This window comes from Rhipicephalus microplus, chromosome 1 (genome assembly GCF_043290135.1).
Source record: "Rhipicephalus microplus isolate Deutch F79 chromosome 1, USDA_Rmic, whole genome shotgun sequence".
NCBI lineage: Eukaryota > Metazoa > Arthropoda > Arachnida > Ixodida > Ixodidae > Rhipicephalus > Rhipicephalus microplus.
This window is the reverse complement of record NC_134700.1, coordinates 49,575,135-49,598,962: the sequence shown is the minus strand read 5'-3', so window position 1 is coordinate 49,598,962 and position 23,828 is coordinate 49,575,135. Positions and strand designations below refer to the sequence as shown.

General features: G+C 47.5%; 1 protein-coding gene across 14 annotated transcripts in view; it reads right to left on the bottom strand.

Annotated features, from left to right (window-relative positions):
• Positions 1–23,828, bottom strand: part of LOC119178502 (uncharacterized) — a 663,369-nt gene that overhangs the window by 290,939 nt on the left and 348,602 nt on the right. For 3 of the 14 annotated variants that reach the window (XM_075867345.1, XM_075867504.1, XM_075867706.1), the window contains exon 1: positions 13,908–14,119. The exons of the other annotated variants lie outside the window; for them this stretch is intronic. The gene's annotated coding sequence lies outside the window, so the exon portion shown is untranslated. Of the gene's footprint in view, positions 1–13,907; positions 14,120–23,828 lie in introns of those variants that run through there. 14 annotated transcript variants of the gene reach the window in all.

The window sequence follows — 23,828 nt, the reverse complement described above, 5'->3', positions numbered from 1 at the left end:
ACAGCGGAAAGGGCCCTAGTAAATTCATTCCTGTTTGATCAAATGGCGCTCTGGGTGGTTCTATTGGTTGAAGAAGCCCCGCGGGCCTTAGTGGCGGCGATTTGCAGCGTTGACATTCCCGGCAGCTTTTCACGCATCGCTTAACTGATGCAGAAAGCTTAGGCCAGTAGTATGCTTGTCGAAATCGAGCGAGAATTCCAAAGAAACCTAAGTGACTAGATGTGGGCTCATCGTGGCAGGCAAGAAGAATGTCATGACGCATGTCAGTTGGCACGACTAGAAGATAGGTTATCTCATTACCGTTTGAGTTTTTCTTATACAGGACCCCATCTCGCCGACAGAACGACGACAGACTTCGAAAAATACATCGAGGTGTGGACGAGTTGTGTCCTTCAAGGTTTTTGATAACTGCGCGAATGTCATCGTCCGCACGCTGTCGCGTAATCAGATCTGTTGTAGTGAGGGCCCCAAGGAAACCATCGTCATCCTCGGTGTCGTGGCCACAAACTTCGACAGGTGCACGGGATAATGAATCAGCATCTTCGTGCTTGCGGCCCGATTTGTAAGCGATCGTGAAATCGTATTTCTGCAGACGAAGACTCCATCGTGCCAGTCGCCCACACGGGTCCCGTGGGTTGGCTAACCAGCACAACGAATGATGGTCGGTCACTACCTTGAAGTGGCGTCCGTAAAGCTAAGGCCTAAATTTCAAAGTGGCCCATACAACAGCGAGGCACTCTTTCTCTGACGTGGAGTAGCTGACCTCGGCGCGGGAAAGAGTGCGGCTAGCGTACGCTATCACTCGCTCTGTGCCCTCTTGTTGTTGTACGAGGACAGCACCAAGACCCACGTTGCTGGCGTCAGTATGAATTTCAGTATCAGCGTCTTGGTACAAGCGAGCGAGGACTGGTGGTGTCTGCAAACGCTCCCGTAGTTCAGAGAAAGCTGTGTTCTGCTCTTCCTCCCAGACGAATGGAACATCTTCATGAGTGAGTCGAGTGAGCGGTTCAGAAATCCTAGAAAACTTGGCTATAAAGCGGCAATAGTACGCGCAGAGCTCTAGAAAGCGACGCACTGCCTTCTTATTACGTGGAACAGGAAACGAGGCCACGGCGGAACTTTTTTCAGGGTCTGGTCGAATACCATCCACACTGACAACATGGCCGTGAAACTTAAGTTCCTTGTAACCGAAATGGCATTTTTCTGGCTTCAGTGTCAGATTAGCAGAGCGGAGCGCTTCCAGCCCATTCTAAAGACGCTTCAGGTGCTCCTCAAAGGTGGCAGAAAACACGACAACATCATCAAGGTAAACTAAGCACGTTTGCCACTTTAGACAGGTAACAACAGTGTCCATCATTCTCTGGAATGTCGCAGGTGCAGAACAGAGGCCGAAGGGAAGCACTTTGAATTCATATAGGCCATTCGGTGTAACGAAGGCGGTTCATCAACTTTGATCAGCCAGTAGCCACTTTTCAAGTCTATCGATGAAAAATAATTGGCCCGCCGCAGTCTGTCGAGGGAATTGTCGATGCGAGGCAGCGGATAGACGTCTTTTTTAGTCACGTTGTTAAGTTTCCTGTAGTCCACGCAGAAGAGCAGTGATCCATCTTTTTTCTTTACGACCATGACCGGAGATGACCAGGCACTTTTCGAAAGTTGGATAATGTCATCTTGCAACATCTCTTTGACTTGAGCATTTATAACGTCACGTTCCTTTGCCGAAACGGGGTAAGGGTGTTGTTTTATGGGCGAGGCGTCTTTATACGTAATTATTCGGTGTTTGGTGATCGATGTCTGACGAACCATTGAGGTGGACGTGACGCTCTCTTTAAATTGATATAGCAGTTCACGTAGCTCGGTCTGTTGTTCCGAGAGAGTCGAGTCGACATGAACTTTTCCAAGTAATGAAGTTACGTCGCTTGATGTCGGTCGAAGCCCGTCATTAGCTGATGTAGATGCGAAGCATTCAGAAACGTCTGCGATAGGATAGGTGAAAGCGATGGCGGTGTCACGAAACAGGTGCCGGTACTCGTTACTGATATTAGTCACAAGTAGGGCAGAGTGTCCGTCATAAAGCGTGACGAGGCTGCGTGCAGCGCAGACACCTCGCGCGAACAAAAGCGTCAAGTTGCCTTCAGTGACAACCTCACCATCCCGTAACATGTCAGACACCACATCCACTAGGACGCTTGAATGCGGAGGCAACGTGATGCTTCCGGCAGAAACGCGAAGCGTGCTGTTACGGATGTCGTCAGGTTTGTCAGAGGATTCAGCTGTCGAAAACGTCAAGGTACGCTCTCGAAGATCGATAATAGCGCCGTGCTTCCGCAAAAAGTTGACTCCGAGGATTAGGTCTCGGGAACAGTCACGAAGTACGAGGCAGCTGGCGAGAAACGTACGTCCCCGAATGCTCACTCTGATAGTGCACATGCCGATTGGGGTAAAAACGTGCCCGCCGGCAGTACGAATTTTCGCTTCGTACCTTGCAAGGCGTTACAACTTTCTTTATGTGCGCTGCTAGTTTCCCGCTTATGTACGAGTAGTCCGCACCTGTGTCCAGTAATACACTAACGTCGTGGTGACCGTCGACTATCACATGTATTTCCAGAGAAAATCTGCTTCTAGCTTTCGTCGCTGTCGTCGGGGAACCGCTCCGTGTCCGTGCGTGCGTCGGTGGGAGGCCTTGCTTGCGTCGTGTGTCAGCGGCCTCGCTCCCGAAAGTCGCTGTCGTTAGTTTTCCCGCCTAGGGCTTTGCGAGCGCGCCGGCGCCGCTCCTGGGAGGCTCCGAAAATATGAAGAAGATCGCCTTGAGGATGGGGACCACGACTGCCGCCGCCGTGGCATGGGTTGCTGTGAGAGGTAATCTTCAATAGCTCTTGGTCTTTCGCCAAATCTTGACCGTGGTGCGTCGACGGCAAAACCCTGTAGTCCGAGGCGACGATAGGGACGTTCCCGGTACACATGTCCAGCTTCACCACAGTGGTAACACAGTGGCCGTCTGTCCAGTGTGCGCCATACGTCGGATTTTCTGGGAAGTGGCTGTCGATTTTCCAAGTGGTGAATTGTCTGCAGCAAAGGAAGTGCATCCTGATGCATTGGATTAACGAAGCGCGGTTAAGCAGGAATATATCGGCTTACAGCTTCTGCGTAAGATGCACGATGTGGCTCCGCCGGGACAGGCGGGACATAGCTGTAAGGTGGCAATTGGAGAGCCTGTCGTACTTTGTTTCTGACAAGGCTCCAAATAGACCCTGCAGTAGGTTGGGACTGGCACTGAATCTTTTGTAGTTCGTCGCGCACCACCGATCGAATGAGATCGCAAAGAGACTCGATGTTGATGCTGCCTGCCGCACCTCCGATCTGGCCTATTGGCGAAGCGGCACTCACTTGCCGGTCGTACACAGTAGAGCGCCGCTGCAGCACTTGCTCCATGATTGTGGCTTCGGTCGAAAATTCCGCCACGGTCTTTGGGGGACAACGAACGAGGCCAGCGAAAAGCTGCTCCTTCACTCTTCGCATTAAATGACGGACCTTCTTTTCTCCTGCCATGTCAGGGTCAGCTCGACGAAAGAGGCTCGTGATGTCCTCGACGTACATCATGACGCTTTCATTCGGCATTTGGAGGCGCGACTGAATCGCTCGCTCGGCTCGTTCGCGGCGATCGGGATTGGCCCAACTTGCCAACAGGTATCGACGAAAGACGCTACATAAGGGAAAAGGCTCACGGTTTTCGTACCAAGTACGAGTGCCGTCCTCTGAGCTGAAATACACCTTCCTCATTTTGTCGAAGTTGGTCCAACCATTGTAATCTTAAACCCGTTTGAACTGGGCCTGCCAGTCTTCGACATCCTCCAAGACGGAACCGTGGAACACCTTCGGCACACGTGGCTTCCACAGCGTATGATGCGTGGCTGCAGCGCTTTCCTGTGTGTTGGAGGCTGCGGCGCCTTCCGTAGAGTTCGGGGGTGTAACAGACGTCATCTCGGGAAGAGGTCCACGTTCAGAAGGTAGTCCTCGAAGTCTTCGGCTTGAGCGGTGGACAGGTGTTGTCACTGCAGGTACAGGGCTACCTGAAGGCGTTTGAACATCGGCTGGTGGTTACCCAGCACCTCCACCAGTTGTCACGTGCTACAAAAGGTCTTCATCTAGGAAGAACTGAGCCGGTGGGAAGACGCACCGAAAACTGGCAAGATGGCTGCTTCAAGTATAAACAACTAGCCAGAGCACGCGCTGCCCCAGAACATCGTCTTCCATTCTCGCGGGCAGCCACGGCTTGCGCTCACTGTAACTAGCGGCCAAGTGGCGATATCTTGCTCGTGAAAATGCATGTCACAAACCTTGAACTTCGCCGAGAAATCCCTGTCAGCGCGTTGAGTGGCTCTTTTTCATGCGGAGTGAAGTGTCTCCTAGCTGGGCGTGGTGAAGAATTGCCTGTCTGACTTCTTTATGTCCGTCGCATAACCGCTCGTGCACTCAGAGACGGAGCATGCTGGCATCATTCAGTTTTTTACCACTGTCATCACTACATGGCTATGAAAACAAAGATCGCAAAAGCGAACAAAATACGCACGAACACACAACGCCCAAAAGCGTGCGCAGCTACGTACAGACTGCATTACTGCTTCGACCGCGCCACACTGACTGAGCAAGATGGAACAGCAGCGCCACTGAATGCTACGATTGGTGGCCAGTCCATGCACTCACGGTAGTTAAATCTAGTGACGTTGGGGAGCATGATCTTGCGAAGCAAGTGCTCTACCTCTGAGCTACACCCCCGTTATGCATGATCTTTCTCTTCGCGAAAGGCAGTGTGCGTAGTGTGGAGTAGAGCACTGCAAGGGCCCGGGCCGGGTAAAAGATTGTTTGATTGGGCCATTGAGCTGCGGAACTCGGGTCGGGCCTGACTCAGGCCCGTAGTATGCCGGCTTTCACACATATTATTCTTATGGCTTGCTTACGCTGTTTTGCTTTGTTGTTTTGTAGGACTGAACGTCTCGAAGCGACCCATCGTATGTGATCCGCCATAGATGGGGACTCCGAGTAACTTACTTAGAACACCAGGAGTCATTACCGTGCACAGTTTAAAACGTGTAGCATTTTGCTCCATTGGTGTGCTACATGCACTATCAATAAATTCTATATCATAGGTGTTCATCATTATATTTAGTGAAAGACGCTCTTGGATACCGTGTAAGAATTCGTTTGTCAAGCGTTTCTGCCGTGAGACCATCCATACTCTGCATAAAATGGTGTAATATATTGTCACGATGATTTATAAGTCAGGTGATTCAGGAGCGCCGACTGAAATAATGACTCTTGAGCAAAGCGGAATTGTGACTTGTTCTTCCAGCACATTCAAGGCATGGTTTCCTGACGGCGTGCGCGGCGGTAGTGCTTCTTCTGTGGATAACGTTATCGACTTTGTTTCTAGGTTGATGACAGCACCATGGAGGCATAAGAAGTCCATGCCAAGGATGACATCTCTCGAACAACGCTGTAGGACTACGAAGTCTGTAGGATAAATACGGCCGTTAATAGTGACTCTCGCTGTGCAGATTCCTGCAGGCGTTACGAGATGACCTCTGGCTGTGCGGATTTAGGGGCCTTCCCAAGCTGTCCTAACTTTCTTTAACTTCGCGGCGAACGACCCACTGATGACGGATTAGTCGGCTACAGTATTGACGAGAGCGGTGACACAGTGGCCGTCAATAAGAACGTCGAGGTCGCTAGTTCGCCGTCTCGCATTACAGTTAGGGCGTGGCGTCGGGTCACGGCTGCGTCGGCTTCTTCCGCTGCTTCCACGTTGCGTTGTCAGCTCACCTTCGGTAAGTGAGGTTTCACCGTCAGGGCTTTGCTTGGTTGGCGTTGTGTTCGGAAAGCTCCGTCGTGGCGTCGTCGTCGTCGGAGGATCTTCGGTAGTTTGTCGCACAGCAACCGCACCTCCACCGGTTGCTGCCCTTAGTTTCCCGGATACAAGCTAGGAGACCGGCCCCGCGTAGGGCCAGAGTACTGCCGGTGGTGCGGTGACGTGCGGCGGCTGGGCGACGGTGAACGCGAAGGGCTTCGTGGTGTCCACCGAGTTCCTGTCAGGTAGTCGGCGATGTCACGTGGTCGTTCTCCTGGCTATGGACGCGGTGCAATGACGGCGAAGCCACGCAGTCCCATCTGTCGGTACTGGCAACGGCGGTATGTGTGTCCGGCCTCGCCACAGTGGTAGCAGAGCGGGCGATGGTCAGGGGTGCGCCAGATGTCAGTCTTCCTCGGTGCACTGTGCTGGGCCGCTGGCGAACGGTATGACGTCGGTGGGGGTGGTGGCGGCGGTGGCGTCTGTCGACGGAAGTGCGATGTGGCGGCGTTTTGGCGTGGACGGGGAGGAGCGTTGTGGCGCAGTGCAGCGGCGTAGCTCATGGCTTCCGGGTCGGGCAGCGGTGCGTGGGGAATTTGAAGCGATTGCCGAACTTCTCGCACAATGTCGGCGATCGAATCCCCTTGAGGCTGTGCCGAAGGCAACAGCTTGCGCAGCTCTTCCCACACGATCGCTCGGATCGTTTCACGCAGGTCTCCGGAGTTACTGGCTTGAGAAGCAGCGCAGTCTGCAGTCAGGCGACGACTATACTGTCTGGTGCGCATGTCCAGGGTTTTCTCGATAGTGGTCGCTTCGGCTACAAATTCTTGGACGGTGTTTGGTGGGTTTCTCATCAGTCCCGCGAAGAGCTCTTGTTTAACTCCTCGCATGAGGAAACGAACTTTTTTTTCCTCAGGCATGTCTGGGTCAGCGTGACGGAATAGTCGGGTCATTTCTTCTGTGATAATGGCGACATTTTTATTTGGTAGCTCAACCCGGGTCTTTAATAAAGCAGCGGCCCTCTCTTTGCGAGCGACGCTCGCGAACGTTTGCAGGAATGCGCCGCAGAAAACATCCCACGTTCGGAGCGTGGACTCACAATTTTCGAGCCAGGTCCTTGCGGTGTTTTCCAAATAAAAGAACACACGACGCAGCTTTTCGTCGTGGTCCCAGTGGTTGAGGGCGGCCACACAGTCGTATGTTTCTAGCCAGGACTCCGGGTCTTCGAACGATGACCCATAGAAAATTGGTGGTTCCCTGGGTTGATGCATGACCATCATGGGCTGGGACGCTGCGGTTGCCAAGGCCATGACCGCTGCAGTCGCGGTCATGGCCTTGGTCTTCCGCGCCTTGTCTTGTAGAAGCCCGTACTGCGGTGGTAGCCCTTGCTGTCGGTGGCTTGTTCGCTGCTCCTGGTTAGCGTCCGTGTCTTCTCCGCGACGTGGACTGGGTTCACGGCTTGACGGGGGCGTCCGGTACATGAACGAAGCAGCACCTCCACCAGATGTCACGGGGTCGTGCCGTGGCCGAAGACAGGAGTCTTTATGTTGGGATATAACTGTTTATTTGGGCGAACCTGTACCCGGTAAACGGAAAGTTCGATTACAGTAGCAGTCTTGCACAGATAGCAGTGAACGGAGTGTCGGCCTTCGTTCAACAACTGACAGGCGGCGAAGCGCGTCGGCATTTATACTCTTGCCGTCGAATGTTCTAGCGTTATCGCTGGCGGTGGCGTAGGTTCCAGAATAGTCTGTACAGTTCGCAGGGTAGGCTTGATCTTATCGAAATGATCTACTACCGTCCGGAAGCTTCTCGAAAAATGCAGGCGCGGTTTGCGCTGAGAATTGTGTAGTGTTTTCGGACGATAACAAAACTTGGGAAATGGAACGTGGCAATGTGTGCGCGTTTGTATCTATGAAAATATTTCTAGTATGCAGCTACGCTTGTAAGGCAGCTTTGCCGTTTCCACCTACGTGACTCCGTAGAATGGTCAGCGCTAATGGTGAGTCAATAATACACGTGTCCGTATTGTTGAAGCTGTTTCCCGTGCAGTTTAGGCGCAAGACGCGTGTGAAATCTCCCACAGGTGTGCCGATCAGTGCAAACGTTGCCGATTTTTTTGTGCCAGAAACACAGTTGCAAATATTTAGATTTTGGCAAGTAACAAACAATGTATAGCATTTAACATAAATTTCAAATGTTTAAAGCATATCTTTACTTACTTCTACGGCCATCTTTGTCTTTGCCATATTTCATCAGCAGTTTATGAGTGTCCTCACTAGCCGAAGCTCAAGTGTTATCAGGTGCTCAAAAACGTGGACGAGCTCCCACACGGCGGAAGTGAGTAAGAGCCCTAAGGAAGGTAATGATTATGATGATGATTTGCTGCTGTAGACTTTGTAACATAGTGGTGTATTAGCACATGTGTATTGACACCTTTTACCGCTTATATTCCCTAACGACGTCACTGGGGAAACTGGCGGGTTTTCAGCATTTCTAGCAAGATAGTGCAATGAGCGTGCGGCGCAACATCGCCACGACGCGGCGGCGCGAGCTCTCATCCCATGCGTACTTTGCACCACAGAGAGGAGGGGGTAAACGCTCACTCGCACGCCCTTATCTTATGGTGGGGAGGATCGTACGCTTTGGCTGACCTTATACTTTCACTGCAACAATTCGGTATCAGTTAACGGGTGCGCAAAGGTCACTGCAATCGTTGCACAGTCTCTGTTTGCGAAAAGGGCATGCTTTTCAGACTCAATGAAGTAACAACTGAGACGCTTATTCACCTTATAGTGTACCTCTGAGTACCTTTCGTGTGACATTTGTGCGGAAGAAATACGGGGCAAGTTTTGATTTGCTTGCCATTCAGTGCGTGACCTACCCATTTGTCGCTATCGCGTTCATTGCTTCCTAATGGATGCGATAGTCACTCTGACTTTTTTTTTTACCACCACACACCCCCCTCTACTCCATTTACGCAGCTGTGAGCTGCAAGCCTTCAATCAAGACCGCTAGCCACAAAGAGCCAAAATTTGCTTCTATGTTCACACCGTGGCCATCGGCTATCAGCGACTAGGCAACGCACGCAACCGCTTGCGGTCCTTCAGGTGGGATAACCCTCCAGACACACGACAAGCCGCATTCTATGGGGAGTCCTAAAGGAGCCACCAACTGGTGGTTAACTTCGCCGCTTATTATGCAATTGTTATAAAACTTCTCAGTCAGTTCCTGCTTTACGACGTGAAAAAAATTAAATATCTAAGGCGGTCACGCGAGGACGACGAAATAGTTATCTCCAAGAAGCAGCGAGGACGGTGTTTTCCTTGCAAACGGTTGTGGCTTGCTTTGACAGATTTATGACACTCTGGTGGCGGCAACTCGGAGAAGAAGGGTGGGAAAAAAACCTTCTTGTTTTCAGTGCGAAAACATAGTGTACGTTGAGGACAGTTGCCTACCGAGGAGCCGACAAGAACTTTAAATTCTGTAACACGGCCTAGCCGGGTGTATATGTCTCAGAAGCAGCTAGAGCGCGTTTCCTTTTAAATTACGTTGTGCAGTGACTGAAATTCGGTAGATATTTGCTATTTTTACGAAGAGCTGCAGATGGTATGCACTTTATGCAGACAAACTATAAATGGCCGCCATATTTCAATAATGGGGTGATTATATTTTGTAGTATTTTCTTGAAATGCAAAAACAAGAATGCACCATTAGCACTGCGTACATGACCGCGTTAGCTATGAGAGACCTTGTGCTTTATAGTGTCGTGCAATTATTTTACGCAAGTGTTGCAGGCTAAACTAACGAATATTAACCAAACCAGACAAGTAATGACACGAACGAACTTCTCCAAACATTTCCTGGAAAATATTCTTCCTGCAGTAATTATCTTGACAATATTCGAAGATAAGACAATGCCTCGTTTTGTCCTAAGACTGGCTGGAGTGGGCTGGGCCAGGCCCAAATCTTCAGGTCCCGCGCCGGGTACGCGCCATATTTTATAACACCAGGCTGGATTTGGGGGGGGGGGGGGGGAGGAGTTGCAGAGCATTGCATTGCCGGGCTGGGCCGGGCCCGTGTTGGAAAAGTTGGCCCATGCAGTGCTCTTGTGTGAAGTCGTTGTAACAGGGGGTGGATGGAGCCAGGTGTTCAACGCTGTTCGTGAGCACTCGAGCAAAAGAGTCTGCCTTCTCGTTAACCTTCAGGCATGCATGTCCCGGGCACCATGCCAACTGATAACCCCTGTATTTAGAAACGCTCCTCGACTGGACTTTCACCCTTCACTTGACCGAGTAGCGCACTGCGCCGCTGCTCAGCTGAAAATAACGCTGCGCTACTCAAGAACAGCCGCAAATTATCACTGATATGCAGTGACTTTTCCTTCCTAGAGATAGCGCTCCCATCGGCTCTCTCAAGTGAAGGTGGAGCGTTGAGTGAAACGGCGTTCTAGAATACGGGGGTAAGTGTTGCTCAATAGGTGACCGGTAATATGGGCAATCACAGGGATTTGTGAGATACGACGGCTTCCGGTTCGACGCACCATGCGGGTTAGCAGTGGCACGCGTGCATTTTTGTACCGCTCCTTCGAAAAAAAGCATCTTTCTGTGCAATGTCAGTACTTTAGAAGTTGGTTGTTTGTTTCTACTAATTGTGACTGTGACGATGACAAGCTACAAAAGCTATGAACGATAAGAAAACTTTTTACCACACTAAAATGATCTGCAAAGCACTTATGTAGCGCGGGCTTTACTCTCAGTTTCGCTAGCAGATTACTTGATACAGAAGACAGTTTTTATTGTATGATACGTTACTGCAGATAAATGTAACCATTCTAAAGATATCAGAGGATGGGGATGACTGTATAGCAGTGTGCTAAGAGTTCATTTCGGGATTGCTGCTTCGGCCGACATCGTCGGTCTATTGGCATGTTGCGCAGCACTTACTGAGCGCGTTGAGATATCCTTTTTTCTTGCCTTCAGCGCACTATAGAATGCATTTATTAGTCAATTTTTCATTGATTGATACGTGGGGTTTAACGTACCAAAACCATCAAATGATTATGAGAGACGCCGTAGAGGAGGGCTCCGGAAATTTCAACCACCTATTTTTTAGTCAAAGCCAGATGCTTATTGGAACGCTGATCTTGATCAAGCTGCGAGGCACGGCGGCACATAAAAAATTCAGTAGGACGTAGACGGCGCTGAATAATCGAAACCCTGTGGTTGTTTAACGTAGTTCTTACATTGTGCACCATCGTGGCGCACAGTATAACCAAGATACACGCAAATGAACTCGTCCAGCGCTGCGTGTAAGCTTACTCTTGAGTGAACCTTTCGTGTTTTTTGTCATATAATGTATGGGTGCGATTGCCAGCGCTCGTCTCGTATGGCGAGGAGATTCCGCCCACGCGTTTCCTTAATATTTTTGCTAAGTGCGCCTGCACGACAGTTTACTTCTCCATATAATATCGCAGCAAATCGATGTGTAATACATACGTGCCTGTAATAAAATGGTCTTCGCACACTCTTACTTAAACGTTCGGTACCCAAACTCTACTTGTCGCTGTGGCTCTCTTCACAGCCGCGGCCCATCTCATTTTGCTTTCTTCATTTCGTGGGAATCGCTGCATGCATTTCCTTTTCACGCCCGAGTTGAAGCAGCAAACGACTGAACAACTTACCATGGTTTACGACGACGAAGATAAATGGGCGACGGCGCACGCGAACCCCGAATAATCTGAGGCTGGAGGCGAAGCGGTTCACCGTCGCCTGCTCTTCTAGAACCGGAAGCTGGCAGCAGACAACGCATCCCGCAATCCCTTGATATTTTACTGGTTACCTATTCGTTTCGTAAATGGCTGCAAATATTTATTCGGAGGTGGTTTTCGTAAAGAGCCAGCACCCCTCCTGCGAGTGTGAGATTATGTTGATTCACACCTGCCCGAGGTTTCGATCTCTTCTTTTAATTGCCAATGCGATGATGAAACACTCGGCTTTCGTGATCAATGGCGTGTACAAAAATGCACTGGACATCATGATTCTCGTGTCATTGCTTGTTGTTGTGACTATGAAATGCATCTAATTACATCTGCATGCGTCAACGTATAGAACGTTCTCATCGCCTCTCAATAGTTTTGTATCCGTTTTGTGCACTCCTCCCATCTTCCGTTCTGTTGTTTTTTTAGTCATATTCACAGCAATATGGGCAATCGAGATATGCCCCCGGACTGATTCTGGTGTGTCTACCAGCTTCGCGTCCAAGTTATGAGGGTGTGGTGGATTACCCGGCGTTCTAGACTTCGTCTGCCTGAGACGATTCTTCTGAGACATTATTGCAACTGTTTTCAGCGTGGCGTACGCGTTATGCATGCCAATATTGAGCAAGCTCTCTGTCGAAGTGGCTATAGGTAAGCCTATTGCCGCCTTGTAAACCTCTCTCTTAACGGATTGTACTCGCTCTTCCTCGTTTTCGTTGAGTGTGTGGACTAGCAAATTATATGTTGCTCAAATGAAGAAACACTTGTATTTGTTTTGTATTCTCATGTGTATTAACTACAAAGGGCAACGCGGGTTCATTATTTAATAACAAATGTTCATGCTAGCACAGGTGAGGACGTGCCATTACGTATGAGTCCTATTTCTTCCATGAGCACAAGCAATCAACAAGGAACAGCGAAGCTCGTGCAGGATATAGTGTTTAATCAAAGGACTGCGGTTGTGGATGGCAGCACAAGTACTGCAAATGCGTCGCCTTGCGTTGCACAATCGCATACAAGTGAGAAACAGGGCTTACATTTAACGTCATGGAGAGGCTTCTCACGCGCACATATGTGAAAGCACTGCTGTCTGTTGCGTGGACAGCATTATGATTCAGTCGGCGATTTCCAAGAACGGCGAGTATTTCCAAACAGCGACATAGCCCTACGGATCGCCACTTGCGAACTCGATTATTCACATATAACATTATCTACATGCGGCTATTTTCGTTACCTCATTATAAGCAAACATTTATGGTGAGCTTCAGGATCTCCCAAATTTGTTTCTCCAGCACGCTACGCAGCAATAGTGCATTATAGCGTCAGTATGCTTAAAGTACAGTGCGCAGAAGGCTCTTGCCAACAAAAGTTTCACCTGGCCTTAGCGCTTGGGAGATTGTCTGATTTTGTGCAAAAAATAGTTGTAAACGTGCTCGAGCCTATCGTCGTCAACACTTTCATTTAAACATTACATGTTGCCTGCTGATTGCATCTTTTGCTCGAAGGGCTACGAATTGTATTGTGTTCGCACTAGCTTGCCCCAGGCAGTGCATTTTTTCACAACTCAGATATGTATGCGTCATGGTAAACAAATAAGTATAAATATTTAGAAAAATAGGTCCATCGCAGGATAAAATAGTGAACAAATACTCACAAATAAAAATAATCACACTTAGATATTGAGCTTATGATACGATCACGGTGGCACTTGCCGCAAATATAGCATGCCTCAAATTTGTTTAGGCTTTTGATATCACATAATTTCAGGCCTTTTAAGTAACAATCACTTATCATCGTCTACAAGACAGGCGAATCAAACTTCTGTGAAGAAGTGTTACAATTGTGTCGCGGCATTGTATTGTGGAAAACCGCTGTATATATCGCAACATAAGCAAAGGGTATAACGACAAGCGACACATTCAGGGTTTCCTGTCGAAGTGCGTTAGTTAACGTGCTTCCTTTCTTGGCATGTCGAACACAAAACTGGACCTTGTTGTGATACTCGTCGAAGGAAATTATGTTTCGTCATAAACCCGGTTTGCATCATCAGTGTTTTTGTCTTGAAGGCTTAAAAAGAAAAAAGTTCCTAATTTTCTAGCTCAACCAGAGTTCCTCCTCCCAAATCAATTTTGTCTGGAGTTCCCGCTTACAAAAGCGTTATGAGTGGGTTCGTTGATACAGTGCGACCAAAAGAACGCTTTAGCAATACTGGGCTCCAAAGACCACTCGTAGCTCCTTGTCCCATACAAACGTTGCTACGCATCAGTGAAAATATATGCAGAAAGAAGGTGTAAGCAACCGTACCTCACGGAACATGGCAGCACAAGACCCAGCGAAACATTCGTCAGGACCAAGTTGAGAACGCTGCTTATCCGACTACCACGCACACAGCGACGCAATAAACCATGAAAACCGCAGCCATTACGCGTCTGCCTTTGCCGACGAGTGAGTCGCCCGCTGCGAAAGCACTGCCGGAGACGGCGCAACGCGTCTGACCAGTACGCGACTGTGTCCTAGTACATACATACTTGGGAAGCACTCGGCACGCGTACGTGACTGGCTTCGTCGCACACTGATCGGCTGCCGGCCCGCCAGGCCGCAATGAATGGGCACGCTGCCAGTGGCAGTCCTGCCATAGAGTAACATAAAATTTACAAGAGTGGTCACTCGGGCCAAATAGTGGCAGAGCTGCGTAGATTCACCCCGGCCGTAAGATGGCAACGCATCACTCACTGCCTCAAGGAAACACGCGTACTAGTTATTTACAACAGTAACTTTTCAAGTGCATTATAGGTCTACATGTACTTTATTATGTGATACTGGTTTGAATCCGTCTTTATCATCTGCGATTGTATGGTGCGATATCGTCGGGCGGGGATCAGGCATGAATTAGACGCGAGAGAAGTGCACATGAAATCCACGTGACGGCAGCGTTGTCACGCTCCGTGTTCATGAACATTTGCGGCAATGAAGTGCGGCCAGCAGCAGGGAGACGCCATAAAAGATGTGCGATAACGTGCCCGGCGTGCGTCGTGGTTTTCGTCTGTTTCGTCTACCGCTCTGCTTGGCTACTGCTAGGTACGAACGCCATCATTAATTCATTAGGTGCGTATTGTATTTTTCATTGAAGCCTTAACCTAACATTTTTGGCATTGTGTTGTTCAGAGCAGAGATCTTTTTCTGCTGTTCACTTCGTGTACTGTTTACGTCGATTGCTTCACACGAAAGAAAACTTTGAAAGTCTTCGCAGCACGTTTGCGAGAAAACTGTTTCTTGGCTCAAGAAATTGCGTTACCGCTGGCGTTGTTATATTTACTTTGCGCCGCTACATGTATTCGAGTTCACAGCATTAGTGAAATTTTGTGAAAAGTGCACCTCTTCTGAGTATCATTGTCTGTGCCGTTCACAAATTGCTTGAAACTCTAACGAGCGCAATAATAGAGAAGTGGTAAATTTAGAAAAATGTTTTCGAGGTAAAGCTAGTACGTAATCTTTGAGTACACAGTCCTGCCTCGTTAACGTCTTGCATGACACCTAAAATTGCTTTTTTTGACTGCGGCAACTGGTTGTGACTGTTTTACGTGAAAGGGCTATTTGAAGTGTGTAGGATAAACTTAGTGCAAAGGTGAAAAAAAGAACATAGCTCACATTTTTCATCTCTTTGTTTGGTTCATGCCCCGCCGCGGTGGTCTAGTGGCTAAGGTACTCGGCTGCTGACCCGCAGGTCGCGGGTTCGAATCCCGGCTGCGGTGGCTGCATTTCCGACGGAGGCGGAAATGTTGTAGGCCCGTGTGCTCAGATTTGGGTGCACGTTAAAGAACCCCAGGTGGTCGAAATTTCCGGAGCCCTCCAATACGGCGTCTCTCATAATCATATGGTGGTTTTGGGACGTTAAACCCCACATATCAATCAATCAATTGTTTGGTTCATGCTGGAGTCAAGTTTAAGGCAACTATTGCCGTGTCGCGTTGTGCACTGTAGGTGTAGCTGTGTGCGTTTATTGCACTTATACTGTTTTGCGGTTCTTCTGATATTGTTGCCTATCTGTTTATTTTTTCTGTGTAGTTTACTGTCATGATATGGCAGCGGCATTTTCGCGTCGCGCAGTGCAATGAATCTTTGTACCTTCGTTTATCAAACATTAGCAAAGTGGACTTTTGCGCACCAAGAATATCACTTGAAAATAAGTTCTCTCTTCTTCAATGGTTCTCATGTTTAAATTTAATTGTTTGCATAGCCACACACTGGCATGATGGGCTTGCCACTCTAGCGATGGAGCTTACACGAAGCTCATCGATGCATGCAAACGATACGTTGAAGAAAATAAACTATGATCTCGGAGATGAGCACGCACGTCGAAGTGGTCTCGGATGCTGTATTATATTCCTAGTCACTTGAAAGTGGCCTTCGAAATATTGTTTTTTGGGGCCTTCAGTCTCTCAGGCTGCGAAGGTTACCAATGACCGTTTGGAGTGCTGCGAACCAACGTCAGCCGCAGGCGCCTACGGGAGTGTTCTCTCTTGACTTTATATATTACTCTATGGCCCTGCGACGGACGATGTTCACAGGTTTACCAAGAACTGAGTGAATGCAGTTGGTCATTTACAGTGATAAGCTCAGAGATATCACCGGAAGTCACGCACAGCCTTGAGTATCAAACTCAAGCTTTTCACCCATCGTTTGATGTTAGGCCCAGAATTTGAATTTCGGCTATTGTTACCAATGTACTATTTCCTTTTAAATCATAATCCTTGAGCGCCCAATCGTGCTGATAGGGACGTCGTCATAGACGCAACCAATCGAAGGATCTATAGTTTGTCGAAGCTGTACAACTTGATCTGTTTGAAACGATATTTTTCGGGGACGGGTGGTGTGATGTACTACACCTTTCTCTAAAAATAGAGCTATGGGTCTAGATATAATGCCCTAAAATGTACCTGGATGTAGATTCTTGGCAAACAGTGCTGGGTCGGATGAAATAAAGCGGGATGCGCAATGGCAAATTAGAGGTGCTAGCGCAGTGAAAGATGAGCGCCTTTGATTGATTGATTGATTGATATGTGGGGTTTAACGTCTCAAAACCACTATATGATTATGAGAGACGCCGTAGTGGAGGGCTCCGGAAATTTAGACCACCTGGGGTTCTTTAACGTGCACCCAAATCTGAGTACACGGGCCTACAACATTTCCGCCTCCATCGGAAATGCAGCCGCCGCAGCCGGGATTTGAACTCGCGCCCTGCGGGTCAGCAGCCGAGTACCTTAGCCACTAGACCACCGCGGCGGGGCAAGAGCGCCTTTCTCGTTTCACGGCTAAGCAAGAGGAAGCGTGGAGTAGCGACTGAGGAAGCTGCTTCAATGGTAAAGCGATTCACGCTGAATAAAAAGTCATAGTTTCGCCGCAAGGGTGATGAAACAAATTAGAAAACAAAAAAAAAACTGCCGTGTCACATGAAGTACGGCTACCCAATGGAAACTGGCAGCGCACTGCTCAAGAAGAAAGAACGCACAAAAGAACACACAAAGGAGCATCGTGAGCTTACGACGTTCACAGCTCAACACTTAACGCGCGGTGTCAGACACAGTGGACGCACAAAACGTGCGTTTGCAACCATGAAAACCACAAAGCACGTTTTTTTTTTTTTACAAACGGAAGAACTGCAGCGAGTGAATTAACATTCATGCGCCACAATCATTGCGGCAAAATCCTAGACGTACAGGTGCAGTCAGAATAGCTTGGAAGACGCCATCGTTCACTTGCAGAAAGTATGGACGGATAAATACAGGGAAGGTCTGCGCATGCGCGGTATACCAAGAGAGAAATTTCGCCCGGTTTACCTCCCTAGTGCATTAAGATTGGCCCTGTCGTGATTTGTAAGTGTTGCACTAGCTGCTCTTCAGTGATACGGCACCGATCACTGTAAACAGAGGGGTTGTAGCACACCGAGCATCGTAATTATAAGTAGGAAGACTTGTCAATTCCTTGCAGCGAGTTCTGGCAAATATCTGCATTTATTCTGAAAGACTACTTATGAGTAAGGTGGATGGCTACAAAAGCACCGCTGTTGTTGTTGTTGACACAAAGGAGGCGACCATGAGTGCACTCAGACGTAGGTATCTCGATAGAGATAGATTAAAACGTCCACTTCGCTACAAAACGTTTCGAGTTGAAGAAGCAGAGACATCAAATTGACGCATGGTGCGTTTTTTGCGTCAACACGTACTTCTTGATCCCCTAGTAAAGATTTGGTAGTATTTATTCAACAGAAGGACGAGCTATTGTTTGTAATATGAATTAGCATTGTCAACGTTACTAGAATAAGAGTTCATTCTAGTAACGTTTGTATGACCAGTATCCACTTCAACTCAAAACGGGTGCAAAGCCCGCCAATTTTTAACGCTGCTAAGTGGTCACTTCCTATGGTACCACCCCATCTGATCACGTGACAACATGAAATGTTGGCGCCATATTTAGTTGACATTTCGTGTGCTCCGCACGAACGTGTATAGGCATGTTTTCGTCACCCGCACTGCCGTCGCCGCCGTCATCAGCGTCCACAAGCGACAATGAAACTGTGAAAAATATGGAATTACGCAGATTCGCGGTCTGAAATTGACGCCTGACCGAGCAGTGATGAGGCAGCTGGAAACGCACGCTACAGTCTCGCTGGCTGGTAGGACATATGAACTCTGCGTGCATGTTACCTGTTCGCGAGGACAGTGACTTCTATTAACCCCACTTGCGCTCACGACTCCATGACAAATCGCCCAAAGCCACACAACGAAAACACCAGATTCGCATGAACGCGCTGCACGAACCAAGCAAAACAGAGAAAGTGAAACCATTGCCGCCACACGGTATCACATCTAGGCCCCGCGATAACAACACTCAAATTGTCAAGGTCATCACAGCTGGCTCGTCCTTGATCAGACCTGAGGCTTGGCCTAGGAACTCGCTGAACATGTCAGAATTCTGTCAATGTCTCATGACCGGGAATGCACTGATGAGCATTGGACGCTCATTGCGTTCGAAATAGAGTACTTTCTACGTAACAGATGCGATTATTACTTGTACAAAAAAAACTCAATTGTATCAACCAATAGAATGAACGGCACATCACGGATTTAAAGTGGGGTACCATTGATTTTTTAAGAAAGAAAAATTACAGATCTTTTTCATAACACCAATCACTCAGTTTGTGATCTTGAAAAACACCAAATTCTACCTTTCTTTGTTTTAAAACCTAATGTACACGTATAGAAGACACAAAGAGCCGCAGAATTCAGCCTTCAAGATCTTCTATTCTAACGTGTTTGCGTCACGTAAAACTACTTGCATACCGTCATTGTGAACCATTCAAAAGCAAAATATTTCGCCACTATACTCACTTCCAAATATCATTACATTACCTCCGATTTCTGACCCGTCCCCTCACCATAGCACCAATTTCGACAAACTAGCGCATAAAAATAAAATCCAGATATACCTTATACCACGTCACTAACCATGCCTGCAATTTCAAACGTAGGAGCAGCATATTGTTGGAATATAAGTTAAGACAAAGTGCACGCTTTAATACTGATGATACGAATCAGTACATAACTGTCTCCTGGAAGACCACGTAGAAGCGAAGTGCCTGACTGTATCAGATTATTCCGACGGAAAAGTGCACGTCATTCCCAGTGGCCTCTGGATATCCAAAATTCAGGGTGTCTTCTTTGAGCAGGCAAGGCCAAACCAGTTGGACTTTTGCCGCCAGTTATTTTCGAGTGGCACTCAGTTGACTAGGAATCCAAGCCGCAATTCACTCGGCACCAAGCTTTCAAAAATAGCGACGGCAGCTGGCGTAACCCGATTGAAACTTGCAATGTTGCGACGGTGCTGTCCCCTGTAAGCTTAGCGAACACACAAGAAAAGAAGACAATGAGAGGGCTAGAAGAGGCCGACTTGATTCTAAATTGTGCCGTTTACAGATGCCCAAGCAGAAGGCGGCTGCGACGCGTGCTTTCATCTGCAAAATAGATGGCTGGCTTCTTGTTTCATTAGAAAACTGCACGCTCAGCTCGCACAGACCAGCCGTGGAGCGCAGGCAAGTTGTTACGTGCTATGCGCGCCACAGTTAGCGCATGAGGCGAGTGAACTTTTCTCCATACGAACAACTTACCAACCTTTCACCATATGGTCAAACATTGAATCGTCATTTCATAGACCTAGATGTGTGACTTGTCGCTAGTAGTCTGATGCATTTCCGTTTGCAAAGACTGCTGGCACGCCGCAGGCTTTGTTGAAGCAGCTTCTCATGCGATCATCGTTCTTCATCGGGTGCATATTTCGGTGATTCTTTGTTGAATGTTACTGCAAAGCTACATTCAGTTTCGTGTATGTTTCCTTAGACAAACACAATCACTGACTCTTGTTCCACTAAAAATGAAAAAGAGAGCAAGCACCAAGAAAGATTCTAAGTGGCCAAGATTCCGCTTCTTTTCAAAAGAGGTTATTTATAATATGTGCCTATTTTTAATTTCATGTTGAGCAGACACAGTGCAGCTTATTTTCAATGTATATTCTACATGTGTATGTTCCCCGAGTAACTGATTGTTTGATCATCAAATGAAACAACAGAACGTCTTCACGAGGTTGTGTCTTTAACTGTAGATCAAGGAGTGCTCTTAGCAACCAGCAGAAGTGTGCTAATACGACATGCCTAATTTTTACGCAGGAAGCTGTTATGAGATCACAACACAAGTCACGCGCGTCGCTGAAGTTGTCTGTCACCGCCGCCGCCCGTAACCACTGTCACAGGATGAAAAAAAAAATATCGCAGCATATCCACGGAGTGCATTATGATGGGTGGGGTGAAGCATCCATCAGTACGTCCGCGCTTTCGTCCGCGCTTCCGTCCGCCCGTGCGTTCGTTCGTGCGTTCCTCTTTCCGTCCACACGTCTGTCCATGCTTCCGTTCGTGCGTCCGTCCGGGCGTATGTCCTTCCATGCGTTCATCAGTCCATGCGTCCGTCTGCGCGTTTATCTATCCATTCGTCCACCCGTCCGTGTATCTGTCTGTCTGTCCGTAATTTCATGCGTCTGTCAATCCGTCCGTTCATCTAGTGAACGCTCCAAGTACCGCCATCTCGCATCTTTTCATCATATATTCATCATATAGAAGTATCGCCTTCCAGCAGACATTCTAAATACTAAACCACAGGTAGCAGCGCCGGAGTGGAAAGGGGGCACGCGTGCACATTCTGGCGGCCTGCGCTTCGTGTCTAGTTCCCACCTTTCACCGCCGCTAGTTCATGGCACTGCGGCTCAACCAACGCTAAACCTTCCTAAAACCAAGGAGGTTACGCGCAGCTAGTTCAACGTGGCAACCATTTCTCGTATTGTGGCTCAATAGCCACACTCATTCACGATATCTGGGCCTGCACGAAGATCTCTCTCTCTCTCTCGACCTTCTAGCCTCTCCGTCGCCAGAACGGTGGGAGGCGGATCTGACCTCCACCAGACTGGCCATTCAGCTCCAGGCCGTACAAAGAAGGTGGCCACCGCCTGGCGGATCACGTACCTTCTTATGTCTTACGACAATAAAGTTGTGCTCGCGCTCTTTCTCTCTGGTCAGATAGTGCTCGAAGTGCGCCCTTTTGTTACTAGCTTTTTTTCAGTAAGCGCCTAATTGAAGGCAAGTTTATAGAAGAATAAGTAATCAATACTCGTCTTTTAGCTTATCTCATCAGCAACAACTACCTTTCTATTTATGATAAACAAGCGTGGGTTTCCTCCTAAATTCAGAACAGTGCGCCCATGCCGTTGCTCTACTCAATCGATGGAGGTAGCTACCTACTACTACAATGAATACTAGTACTGCTACATATATCGCTGACGCATCACCCACGTCTTAAGAAGCTTCGCTTCTAATAAAAACTCAAATAAAAACACCACAAATACAGGTGGAGTCGAACCTTGGTCCACTGTGTGCAATCCCAGTATTTGACCTCTGAGCTACGCCGAAGCTTGCAGTTTCTTGCAAACTGGCCTTAAGCAGGCTTGATGTCACGAAAAGAATAGTGTTTTTATGAGTAATAGAGCATTTTAGAATAACACAAGAACAATACTGATTGTTGGCCTGGTTGGTACGCGTATGTTTTTAGTTGCGTTTTTGTTATTTGTGGCCAAAGCTTGTTAATAAACACAAGAACGACAGGCGTCACACAATGTGAATCGCACAACGTGTTGGTCGTCCAATACTGTAACCCATTACGAAAACCTTTTCTTTCGTCACCTATTAACTGTACATACTAACTTCAGGCGTATTTCTTTATCGTCGCCAGCCAGGGCATAAAAAAAAAACATTCCCACGAAATTAGTTCCAAATGTTTACGGATACCACGCTCCTCAGAAGAATAACTGAGAAATACATAGTGATTGCCTGCCTATTGCCAAATAATAAATGGCGCTCTGGTTACCCTGCAAGTTAGCTTGCAGCAACTATCCAAACAGCGATAGAAAAGGCTCTTAAAAGCCGTTCTTCTAGCTTTCGCTGGGGCAGTGCTGCACATTCAGCGCAGGCCTGGCGTTTTTGTTTTTGTTTCTGGTTTTATGGTTTTCAAAGCAGTTTCGTCGAAATATCTTGGTTTGCTTCATTGACTGTGAGTTTTGGCAAAGTCGGCATTTTAACTAGCCAGCATTTTGAGGAAAGAAGTAATTTCCATTTAGTTGATTAAGTGCGAAGCATTTTATTGCTTAATGTAAGCACATTTACCGCGACAGTAATAAGCACTGCTGTCACAGAAATTTCGATGCAGGTGCCTGCATCTTTGGTTGTCAGCGAGAAACCATTATATTGTGCGTGACAGAAAAATACAGAAAGTAGCAAAAAAATCCATAAAATTTTGGCAGATCCCACGTACAGCGGGAATTTCTGGAATGCGAAGCACGAGTGAGGAAGGTTGGTATGTCAGCTTAAAATGAGTCAGAAGTTACGAGGTGCACGAATGAAGCTAACAATAAACTCCAGTAGAAATCTCAAGCGCGCTCAGGTAAAGGGATAAGAGGCAAGTATTTTAAATATAGTCGCACAATGACAGCACCACTAACGTTTGCAATACCATCAGCAGCAGTGGAAAGCATTCAAATTTATTATGCTGAACATCACTTCCATGTCATAATCACAATATTTTCGCCTGGCATTTGGCTTTGTCGTTCATCACGTCAAGTAATACCAATTTCGGTATAAGTGAAGCTAGTGAAACGGACGCGAGCGCATCATGAGCATGGCATGTAGTCATGTTCTTACATGACAAGCAAATCATGATTATCATGTTTGCACCATTCATACATCTTTGTAATCCACTCCCGTCCCGTAACGCACAATTTGGTATATGTGAAGTTAGCGAAATGGCTGCGAGTGCACAATGAGCGTAGCATGTAGTCATGTTTTACATGACACTCATGCCATGATTATAATGTTCGAATGTGTGATTTACCTTCGTCGTTCATTCGCGTCCAGTAGTGCCAAATTCGGTATATATGAAGCAAGCTAAACGGCTGCGAGCGTGTCATGAGCATGGTATGTAGTCATGTTCTTACGTGAGACGCATATCATGATTATTACGTTTGCATTAGTCGTATAGCTTCCTCGTCCATTCAAATAACCTAATATGAAATTTGGTGTATGTGACGCTAATGAAACGACTACTACCGCATCATGAGCGTGTCATGTAGTCGTGTTCTTATAAGACACGCATGCCATGAATTCCACGTGAAGGCCTGTAACCTATGTTCGCCATGCATAGATGTCATACGATATAGGTATTGCGATGTATCCTATGAACGAAACCACCGCAGGAGCAGCAAGACCATTGTAAATAATAAAATTCATGACGTGCAAATTATGAGTTTCATGTAATGACTAGTCACTTATCCGCGCCATACAGTCAAGTTATGCCATACGAATTTCGGTTTAGATTCGATTATCCAAACGGCCAGGAGAGCTAAAAGTTGACGGTAGATAGATAGATAGATAGATAGATAGATAGATAGATAGATAGATAGATAGATAGATAGATAGATAGATAGATAGATAGATAGATAGATACGGTTTAACTCACCAAAGTTTGCTAAGAAATGTGCATTTAAAATGTGTCATATGTACTACGCCCTTTACGCACTTCACGAAAATATTTATGTCCTTTACGAAGCAAGGTTTCGAACCAATGGGCTCATTGC